Source organism: Protopterus annectens, chromosome 3.part1, assembly GCF_019279795.1.
Source record: "Protopterus annectens isolate FY-2018-M chromosome 3.part1, PAN1.0, whole genome shotgun sequence".
In the NCBI taxonomy this organism is placed as follows: Eukaryota; Metazoa; Chordata; order Ceratodontiformes; family Protopteridae; genus Protopterus; species Protopterus annectens.
In genome coordinates, this window is record NC_056732.1 from 1695336195 (window position 1) to 1695348350 (window position 12156).

The following is a 12156-nucleotide window of genomic DNA, read 5'->3' on the forward strand; positions in this document are numbered from 1 at the left end:
CATCTGAGCCAGCTGCTTTCCCTGACTTCACTTCCCTAAGTGCTGTTCTTACTTTATCTAGGGTGGACTCCACTTCTTCTTTCATCGTAGGCAGTGTCTGTGCCAGTAGAGCTTCTCTGGGATTTTCTTCATACAGAAGATATTGGAAGTACTCCTTCCATCTGCCTTTTATTTCCTATGGACAGATGAACAAGTTGTTGTTGGCATCCATTATGAAGGGTGTATAATAATTATATTCTTTCTGTCTCTGTTTTGCAACCTGATAAAATTTCTCTGTGCCATTTACTGAGTCACTTTCCAGAATTTGGTAGAATGCCTTGTTCTTTGTTATTGCAATTGTTCTCTTCACTTCTTCATTAGCCAACCAACATTCTCTGTCTCCCACTTTTTCCTGCACTCCTTCTTTCTTTCTTTCTTTAGCTGACTTCCTGGACTTCTACATTTCACCACCAGCCTTCCTTATGTACCTTATTTCCATACCTGGCTTAGCCACATACATGTTCTGTAGTCCTCACACATGCTGTTTTGAGGTGCTGACATTCTTCTTCAACTGCACCTATTTCCTCCTCTTCTTGGGGTGCTAGAGCCCTGAGTAATTCCTTGAACTGCTGTACTTTTTCTCCAGTCAACTTCCAGGTCTTCAGCCTACTCTCTGTTGGCCTTAGAGTCTTCTCTGACCACTGCTTGTAGCTGGCTGTGACAACCAGTGGTTTATGCTTTGGGCCAACTATTTTACTGGGACAATTTCCAGTCATTCTACCCCACTGCATTTTGCTTACTAGGATGAAGTCTACCTAAGTTGCATGTTGCCCCTGTTGTATGTGATCTTGTGACTGTCAGTCTTTCTGAACCATATGTTGGCCACCATCAAGCCATTTGCCAGAGAAAAGTCTAAAATGGATTCTTCTTCTTTATTCTTGTTGCCCCACCCATGTGGACACTGTTAATCCTCATGTTTTCTTTTGTCTGCCCTTATATGTGCATTTAAGTCATCATTATCAACATCAACTCATACTGTCTTGCGTTATCTAGTAGGTACTGCAACTGCTGCTGAATGCACTCTTTTCTTCACTATTAACAACCCTGCTGTAGGGCGTCGACTGAGATTATGAATAGTACCCAATCAGAACACTTGAGTCTGAATGCCATGAGGCTGACACTAATTCTGATGACATCCTTCACTGTCTTCTGAAGCCTCTCCCTCACCACAGATTTAATCATAAGAGGCCTGGGAAATTATATGAATAGCTTTCTCTAATTCGATCATCATTTCTCCACCACAGTCAGGAAACCCTTCTATTTGGCCCAATTATTTTCCAAGGGAATATTTTCAAGATCCAAAGAAGTCATTCTACCACTGTACTTGTCCATTATCTGACCCACCACTGAACAGAATGCTCCCTTTTGATATGTACAAATCCAAGCATATTGCTGAACTGGAAAGGACCCAAAGATTGTTAATAAAGAAAATTAAAGGTGTTAAATCCTTCACCTACCTAGGTATATTAGCACAATTGTCTTTATAGTCAGTAGCCTATAAGTTGCTGGGAGGTGACCTAGATCTCGTTTTTCAAAACATGAAAGACCCAATCATATTTGACCTCCTATTTCTTTGCAAAACCAGTGGCTCTACGAATACCTGGACTAAGGACCTCCTACATCTACACCATCAGATAAACAAGACTCACTGGAGATGTAGATTCCTAAGTCAATGTATTCCTAGCCTATGCTAGGCATCTAGGCATCTTCTGCTCTCTGTAATCTCCTGCCTAATACAGACCTAATGCTCCTATATAATCAAGGTTTTTTTTCTGGGGGGAGGGGGTTCAGTGTGGAAAAACAGTAATGTTTCTCAGTCCCTCAGAAAATGTAATTTGTTACAACTGGAATTTGCAGAAAAGTTGCCTATTCCTCCAGTTCTCTCTGGTTTGGAAGATGCTTACAGCCTGCAATTTCCCTGACAGTCAACCTGCCACCCCTAAAAAAACAGACCGATTATATGAAGTTCCCTAAGCCTGATACTCCAGCTATAGCCTCAGTAAATCCAACTGCTGTTAAGTATTTTGTTAATACTAATCCTACTCCTTCTGAGAAGGATAGGAAGGCTTTTGATAAGTTTGGTGAAAAGTATATGCTTCTGACATTCTTGTTTTTAAAATTCTCAGTTGTCAGGCTTATATGTTCATATTTATCATGGTTAATTGTGAAAGTATTAGGAATATTTTGGCATCAGTCTCTTCCTGTGAGGAGAAATCTGCCCTGTGTAATTATTTCTTTCTGCTCCCAAGTTCTATTAATGAAATGTGCCTGTGATCTTGCAGATGCCACTTCCAGGGCTGCTGCCACTAGAACTGTTCTGAGTAGTTTTGCTTGGCTGCATTCACAAAACCTTGAAGAATATATCAGAACATAAAATTTAAACTGTCTGTTGAATACAGAACTACTTTTTGGACCTTCTGTTGCTGAGGTCATTAAACAATGTGATGCAAGAGAAAAGATTCAAGTAATGTCTCAGAATTTTCAGCCCTCCTTCTTTAAATTTTCCAAGGGATTCTTTGCTCTAACTTCACAAAAACAATAAATAAATAGATAAAAAGTGCAAGCAGAATGTTGGTAAACAGACATATAACAAGCAATGGCAGGGAGGTTCCAAAAAGAAAACTGGTACCCACCCCGCAGAACAAAGGACAGTCCAACAAGTCAGACTGACTATATGAAGGATCTTGCCCTTCTTTCCCATCCTGGCAGTCCCCTTATCCTTCCAGAACATCTGAGCCTCCATTTCTTTCTTTGGTAACAGATTGCTTCAGACAAATGGCTTCTGAATGCCATCCAACAAGGCTTAGATGGCAGTGGAAGTCTCTCCCTCCTTTTCAGGGGATTCTTCCTTATCTGGCAGACCAAACTTTTCTCTTTCCTTCCACAATACAGCACATGTTGTTTCAGGGGGTAAGCGAAGCTGTCTCTCCTCCTCTGTTAGGAGGAGGATTTTATTTAAGGTTTTCATTGTCAAAAAAGGAAATTCTTGAATGCCTGTTCATGAGCTTTCCTTTCTAAACAAGTTTGTGAGTGTCTAAGTTCAAAATGCTTTTACTGTCAGCTTCCCTCCTTTTCCATCATTGCAGCTACTTAGTGACTCTAAATTTAATGTTCATATTCATCAGGATTTCTGATATTTCTTAAGGTTTTCAGAGTCTGGACCACATTATCAGTACACCCTGCCTTATTCTTTGGACTATCTACTGCTTCAAGAATGTTTATAAATGTTTATAAAGTGTCTAGTCCCTGTGATAGCCCACTGTAGACTGCAGAGTATCCACATTTCCTTAATTAGACACATTATTGCTGTAGAATCTTTTGCAAAATGTCAGGCATCTCTGTCTTGGGTAAGGGATTCCTGAACAGGCTGGTATTCCAAAAGAATATTCAGAAATCTTTTTTGAATGCTACTCATGTGATTGTTTTTCCAGTAAGCCTGCTGGACATCTCATTAAAAACAGCTTTTTTTTCACATGAAAAATAATTGATCTACATTTAGATCTATTTCTGGGGCTTTCCACTCAGACAAAGGTCTGAGAGAGAGAATTCCTTGGGATTCTGGGTCTCATAGCATCTATGATTCTCATGATACAGCTGGCAAGACTCCAAATGAGAAATATATTATATTTGAAATATCTATGATATTTGCATCAACACCCACTGCCTTTTCAAATAGTTTTGAGATTTGTAAAAAGTGAGATTATATGGTGGAGACTCCAAATTGCTCAGAATCCAGGTCTCTCATTCTCCCTCCTGCCTCAGCACAGTTTCTTGCAACCCATAGTTCAGATTTTGCTTGTCTTAATGAACATAATTGTGCAGGGTCTTTGGAACAAAAAAGACAGACCAGAACACATCAGCATAAGAGATGTTAACTCTTATAAATGCCCTCAAATCTCTGAATCATCTGTGGTTCCCCTGGACCTCTTCAAGTGTTTACAGTCAACACCACAGTGGGGTACGAGATCTTAGCTGAGCAGACCACCCATGTTAGTTTGGGATATAACTTTAGAGCACAATCTCTTCTTACAGGCATCTTACATTCCATCAGAGCAAAATTGTGTGACAATCAAGCTGAGCAGGAAAACAGCAGACTCTCACCAATGGAAACTGAATCTGGGATCCATATGTGGAGAATACCTCTAGTAGATCTTTTTGGTTCTTCTCTAAATTATCATCTGGAAAAATTCTGCTCCAGAACTCTATGCAAGAAGGCCTGGAAGACTGATGCTTTTTCCTTTCCTTCTACAGGAATGATCATATACACTTTTTCATCCTTTCCACCAATATCCAGGGTATTTCTGAAGACTCAAAAGGACTGCCCAAAGATCATTGTGGTGACTCCTTTGTGGCCCAGGCAGTGGATCTTCTCTCTTCTTCTCGCCATGACCAGAGGAATTACCACAAGCTTCCTCACGTATTAGATTTACTCACACAAGATCAGGGGTGTTGGATACATCCCAATCCCAACAATTGCAAATGACTGCCTGGATGATGGAGTTTTAACACAATTTATACATCTTTTTGTCTGAGGACATGCAGAAGGCATTAATGGTGGCAGGAAAACCTACTACTAGAAAATCATATATTAGCAAATAATATGGCACCTCCACCTCTGATAGTAGATAGGATCTGTCCTGGGACCCCTACTGTTTGGCATCTACTTCTCAGATGTCCAGGCAAAGACAAAAGCCCTGTGGCTGACAAAGTTTGTGGAAGACTGTAAGCTGGGTGCAGTCACTGACTCCCCAAATGATGTCAACATACGGCAAGAGAGTCTCACAGCAACTATTGACTCATGCCAAAGTCATGGCCTCAAGCTAAATGCAAAAAAAGTATCATCATACCATTCGTTAAAAACATGGCCCCTACTGATTACCACAAAAACAGCAACACCCTAAACACACAACCAGTGGTGAGGGACCTGGGTACTTAAGTTGATAACAATCTGACATTCAACCATCTTGTAGCACCCATGGTCAGAAAAGCCTTTTACTTGGTTCATCTCATAAGTAAAGAGATTGCATCCAGAAAAAAAGGAGGTTATTACCGCTCTATACCCCTCTCTCATTAGACCAATAATTGAGTATAACTCCCCATTTGGTATGTACCTCTCCAAACATCTGGACCAACTGGAAAGGCCACAGAAATACCTCACAAAGAAAATCCATGGCCTCCAACACCTGTCCTATGCTGACAGACTCATATTACTAGCACTCTACTTAGTATCATACAGATTGCTCAGAGGTGATCTGTGTCTCACTTACAAGACAATATTGGACCCTGCCCTGCTAAGATGCTCCATATCCATAAGTCTAACTCCTCATGCATTAACTGCTCGAAAGGCCTGAATCCAATATGCAACATTAACAAAACCTGCTGGAGAGACAGGCTTGTCTCCCAGAGGCTGCCCCATCTCTGGAATAGACTTCCCATACACGTCAGAGTACCTCTCTGACCCTCTTCAAGTGCAACCTTGATGAGAGTATGGGAAACCACAAATTTGTCCCAGGGGTTCCACCTGTGTCCCTCATTGACAGGGGCAACAGGTGTTGCCTGAGGTTTCTTTTTGGGGATAAACTCTTGGCTATTCTTGTAAGGAACCCAGGGCCATTAGCCTAGTAACCTCCTATGATCCTATGATATGAACCCATCTCTCATACTAAGACATCAATTTCCTCTCACTGTCTCTAATCATGTAATTTCTAATATAGCTTTTAAATATCTTAATATAATTGTCTCAGGTCTCATTTATCACATACTAATCTATGTCAAAAATAATATTACTAATGAGTTCTCTTCACATAATTTCTCCAACTCATATTATTGTTTTTCATTTCACTCTCCTATGAAACATGTTCTATGTTTTTCTCATTACAATATTTTTTTAACTCCTATGTTTTGAAGTGTAACATGATACTTTGTGATCTCTGTAATGATCTTTGTGATATCTGTAATTGATTTCTGAAATGACTGTCAATTTTTTTCCCTGGGCCTCAGCTGAAAATGGGTAATTTTATGGCACAGTTGGACTTCCCAGTAAACAAATGTCAAATAAATAAATAACTAAAAAGAATAACTGATAAACTACAAGGAAAAATAATGGCGAAACCAGAAGTCTACAAACTAAAAAACTTTTAATATAAGGCGCTTTTCATTTGTGACTGTGTCCAGATTTCATCAGGTATCTAAAAAATACACTCCAAAGTATTTAAAACTTGAATCAAGCATCAGCTGATCCAAAACTTCTAATCAGAATAAAACTATACTACTCTTAAACACACCCTCCACACTAATTTACATGGATACAAACAAAAACCTTACAAGACAAAAAATATTGCGCTGAAATTCTGTGGAACATAGAATTTAAAATCACATTAAGTAAATTGATATTGCGCTACCACTCATAGGCAACAGATGCTTGATTTGTTGTAAGGTTTTTGTTTGTATTAATGTGAATCAGTGTGGAGGGCGTGTTTAAGACTTGTATAGTTTTATTCTGATTGGAAGTTTTGGATCAGCTGATGCTTGAGTAAGTTTTAAATACTTTGGAGTGCATTTCTTGGATATCTGATGAAGTTTGGACACAGTCACAAATGAAAAGCGCTTTATATTAAAAATAAATAAATAATAGTTGATGCCATCAAAAGAACCACCACCGCTACTTCTGTTTGTTGTAATACTTGTGAGTTAGTATCCTATGGCCTGTGTCACTCCTTAGTCAAGGTTCATTTGTCAGCTATTTCAGCATGTCTGTCCATGGATCCCCCTCTTTCAATACAGTCTCATATGAATGTTTTGAAAGGGTTTTGCATAAGAAGTCTCATTGAAAACCACTTAGCTCCTCCTTGACTTCTTAATTTTGTGTGAGAAAAGTTAGCACTTGCTCCGTAACAACCAGCTCACTAGGCTGACTTGAGGTTCTTGACTTGGAAGCATATCTAAGTTGCAAGATATTATTATGGGTATCTAATTTTTCACAAAGATAAGGTTTCTTTGAGAAGTAAACCTATTTTTCCTAAAGTGGTATTTGAGTTTACTTTAAGAAAAAATACCCATCTTATTGACTTCTTCCCTGATTCTAAAAATGAAGGTGAAAGGATACCTTATACCTTGGATATCCACAGACAACTCGGGTACTATCCTAACAGAACAAAATCTTGCAGAACTTCTGATAAGTTGTTCATTTCTTTGGAAGGTAAGAAAAAAGGACAACTGTCAAAACAGATTATTTCCAAATGGTTGTCTCATGCTATTACCTTTTTTCTCCCACCAGAGCAAAACTAGTCCAAGCAGAATTAAGGCTCATTCCACCATGGGTTGGACTCTTCTGTGAATGTTTGGAAAGAGTAGGCAGCACTTTGGAATTAGGAATGGCTTAATGGTTAAGATGTTTACCTCAACGATACAAGGTACAGGGTTTGATTCTCACTTCATGGGCAGTCATCACTAAATGCAGTCTTGGGTATTGACTAGCATTTCTATGTTATTACATTGGGATGAAATGGCTAGGCCTAAAATGACCTCCAGGTTGATAGCCTAGTAATCTCCAATGTTCCTCTGTACATACCTTTACAAAGCACTATAAATGAGATTCTTTCCCTAGGTGTAGGACAGGCTTTAGTGAGACCATTCTCCAGGGGATCCTGGACCCTGTTCCTTCCTCCTCCCAGTCTTCTAAGCTGTGGTACTCTACCCATATAGCTAAGGCTACTGCAGCAGTGATCAATATTATGAGCATAGTGCAGTTGTGTAAGTAAATTTACCATAACAGTTGATCTCAAATGATCAATGCTGCAGCAGCCACTCTCTCACTGTGCCCCCCTTGTTTTTGTATGGTTTTATGCCAGGGTGTGGACATTTATTTTTATTTTCTTAGCATTGTCCTTCTCAGGGGTTTATCCTCCTTGCCATTGTTGGCATACAAAGTCAGAAAGGCTTAACTCCCAAACTTACCTTTTTTTTCAGATGAGCTCAAGTTGCTTTAGAGTTTGGGTGCATGGGAGGTACTCAAGTTTTGGGCTGGCCAGTTGCTATAGCCTTAGCAGGGTATAACCCAGATAACTTAGCCTACTACATAAGTAATCATTTGAACATCAGCTGTTATTGTAAGTTTACTTACACAACTGTACTTTGTCCAGTGTCCATCCTAATTAGTAGAGCCTAGAAAACTACATCCTTGCCATACTGAAATCTTTCTACATAATCTCACTTCACAAAAGTGCAACTGTCTATCACTCCATAGCAATCCTTCCACAACTATTCAAAGTACTTGAAAAATACATCCATCATCAACTTCAATCATTTCTACTTAAAAACTAACTACTTTCTCCCACCCAACATGTTTTTGACTCACCACTAAAACAGACCTACCACATTTCCTTGATACCAATAATTGAAGTAGAAATTCAGACCTTATCATCTCCTCTCTTTTCCTCGACATTTTGAAAACCTTCCATGGAGATTCACACCAACTTCTTCACAGACTCCATCTCCCTGGCCCCGCATCTTCCAGTATTCAATGGTTCACCAGCTTCCTTAATAATTGCTCCCGGTCTGTAAAATGGATTGACTCCCACTGCACCTTCCTCTGAGTCACAACAGGTATCCCATAAAGCTCCATGCTAGGACCCATACTCTACAACATCTTTATTAATGACTTGGATGAAGAATCAAAACCTGCAATCATCATTCAACATGCAGATGATCCTTCACTCGTCTGCTCAGCCACAAGTCTAGTCACCTTAGAGACCATCACATGAGACATTTTCACCTCTGTGGAAAACTTCTTAAAAATCTCAACTGCTTTTAACGCCTCAAAATAAAAACAAACAAACTACTTTTACTCCTCCCAAAAATATAAATGAAAATACCACTTACGTCAATAGTTTCTCCTCAGTCAATGCAAAACTAAAGCAAGTTACTGATATTAAATTAGGCATTATCATTGACAAAACGTTAAAGTCTAACCTTCACATAGACTCTGCAGTAAAAAAACTCACTATATATATATATATATATATATATATATATATATATATATATATATATATATATACATTTGTCTGATGAAGCAGCTTGACTGCAAAAGCGCTCACCGTTGTATTCAGTTACATTAAAGTAGTGTTTTATCTAGCCGTGGTTTAGTGCTCTTATATATTTTTTATGCACATTCTTTTGTTGTTGGAGCACTGATTTATTCACACAGCCTGCTTGTTTTTGTCGAATATATATATATATATATATATATATATATATATATATATATATATATATATATATATATATATATATATGGCAAAATGCATCTGAATAATCACTGAAAGAAAACAGCAGCCTCCTCCCTCCTTCTCCCTACTTTCCTACATGCCTTGACATTATTTACAAATTGCAACTATTCCACATATCTGCACTCTTCCACCAAACATAAACTGGAGCAATGTTATGATAAGACTGCATAGCCCTAACTACCCTCAACTGGTTTGAAGTCCCCCCAGCACATCTGTCTATCCCAATTACTCATGGCACAGGAGATGCTGCACCACCCACTTACTACACCCTCAATGGCCACCCTAATCAGTTTGCATGGGCCAAATAGAAGCTTGTGCTCCAAAGGTCTTAAACTAGTTCAATCCAATAAATCCAGTGACTCATTTAGTGACTCTCTGTACTCAGTCATCATCTCTAAAGCATGGAACAACCTTATAGATAATATCAGACTCTTGAACAATATAGAACACTTCAGAGTTGTACAGAAAGATCTCCTGGTGGCAAGCAAAATATATAGCTGTACTTTAGTCACAGGTTGATTTTCACCTTTTCTTTCACCCCCCCCCCCCTCAGGTGCAATACTAACATGCCATCTCCCACTATCTTTCCTTACACTTATCTCTCTGCAGTCACTCTTTCTTCCTCCAGTTGTTTTCACCATACTATTAACCATCACCACCTATAAATTCTGAACTACCCGTTAATCCTCTATCTGCTTTCATATTCGTCTGAAATAAACTGCTTTGTACATCTAGTCCTCTCTCCTTAGGCACTAATCATAGTTAACCAAACACTGTATTATCTTTCACTTCTAATAACACAAAAGTAACAGTTTGCAAACATATCATTTTTTTTTGCTTTGTAACATTGTGTAAATATTTCTGTTTTTGCACCTTATTAATTTGTCTGTATTACTGAAATGTTTTCTCTGTAGACCTCCTTTGAAAATGGGTATGCAATGCAGGGTTGCCAGGTTTCCAGACCCCAGGTAGGGACAAAAAAAAAAAAGAAGGTCTCTCACGGCAAGTGAAGACCAAAAAAAAAATGTCCTTAATGCGGAACACAGTTCCACATTAAAGAACAGTAGCTCAGTAGCTCTGCACTAAACACGGAGCTTCTCATGTTTAATGCATTGCAGTTCCGCATTCAACACAAGTAGCTCAGTGTTTAGCGATTTTTGATTGGCCCGTATACCGGCATATGGGCCAATCAAAAATCGCTAAACACGGAGCTTCTCGTGTTTAATGCGAAACACAAGAAGCTCTGTGTTTAGCAATTTTTGATTGGCCTGTATGCCAGGTATACGGGACAATCAAAAAAAAAAAAAAAAAAAAACAAACAAAGCGGAGGCTGGCTGGGATTTAAACCGGCAGGACGGAACTCGGGATCAGGCTGCTGGTCTCGGGACAGTCCCGCCCAAATAGGGACATCTGGCAACCCTGAATCCAAGTCTGAATTTCTTGGTTAACAAAAGCAAATACATAAAGAAAGAAACACAGATAATATTTCACTTTAAATCTGACAGAGTCATCAGGGACCTCTTTTTTCTGACAATGAGCTGTTGATGAACTGTTACATTTAGTCATGGGTACAAGACTCAATTCCTTCCACCTCTGTTTGCCTAAATTGTGAACCTGTCAGTGCTCAAGGGTCACACTTGCAAAGAGACACTTATGGCTTACCCAGTTAACACATATATAAAATAAAATATAAAAAAATTCTCCAAGCAGCTTCAGAGGTAAACACAACTAAAATCCCAAAAGGAACCTCTACTCATGGAAGCAGACACACCTATGATTTATTATATTTTAGCACTTTCATCTTTGTAAAGCAAAAGACTTCATCAGAAAGATCAGAAAGTTTTGTTCTATAAAGACAAAAATACTTAAATTTATTAAATTGTTGGTGTGTCTGCTTCTGTTAGTAGTGGTTTCTTTTGAGATAAAATAAGATATGTTGATAAACATTCCTTTGACAATCACATTTCAGTCTTCATTAGAAAATGCTGCTACCCTCTACATTGCACAATCTGTCCTTTATGGTATACCTTCAAGGCCTAAAGAAATTATAGTCCCATTTTATTCCTTATGTATTAGGTCCATCACTGAAGATAAGAACAGTCGCTCCAAAATCTTAGACATATATTACTACATTAACAGTACCAGAATGCATAACAGCTACCTAACCCGTTGTTCCCCCATTTTTGGAATGGGCTGCCATTATCAAAGGCAAACTATGTAACTGTACTTTACCCACATATTGATTTCCATAAGCACAAACAGAGTACTTCCCTGGCAAGCTTTACAACTAGTTTGGATGATTAGATGGCTAATTGCAAATTTTCACCTATGATATATGAGGAAAATGTACCAAACAGTGTTGGGTGATGTAGTTTAGCTTATTGATGGTATCACTGGTTGTAAGTTTAGTAAGAATCAATAAGCTTATAAAAATGCTTGTATAACTACTGGCATGATTTTAAAAAGTTTATGCTGTACAGGTGAAAAAATTAACAGAGTTTGGCAAGTCAAAATGACAAGATTGCTGTAAATGAGGGAGAATAACAGACTGCTTCTACAATGTGTGAATGCCTAAGAAGTCAGGCAGAATATTCAAGATACTAGTTATTTCAACAGCCTGAGTACTGCTAAGGCTAAAGCAATGCAAGTACAGTCAAATCTCATGTGTAAGGAGCAACTGGAGCAAAAAGCTGAGTAACCAGAGATTTACAGCTAGTTTACTCACTATAGCTAAACAGATAGAAAATGTGTATGTAATTAGTGCTTCATTACAAGTACAGAAACATCAAATGCACAATGTTGATGCAAAGGCAAAACATATCAGCCA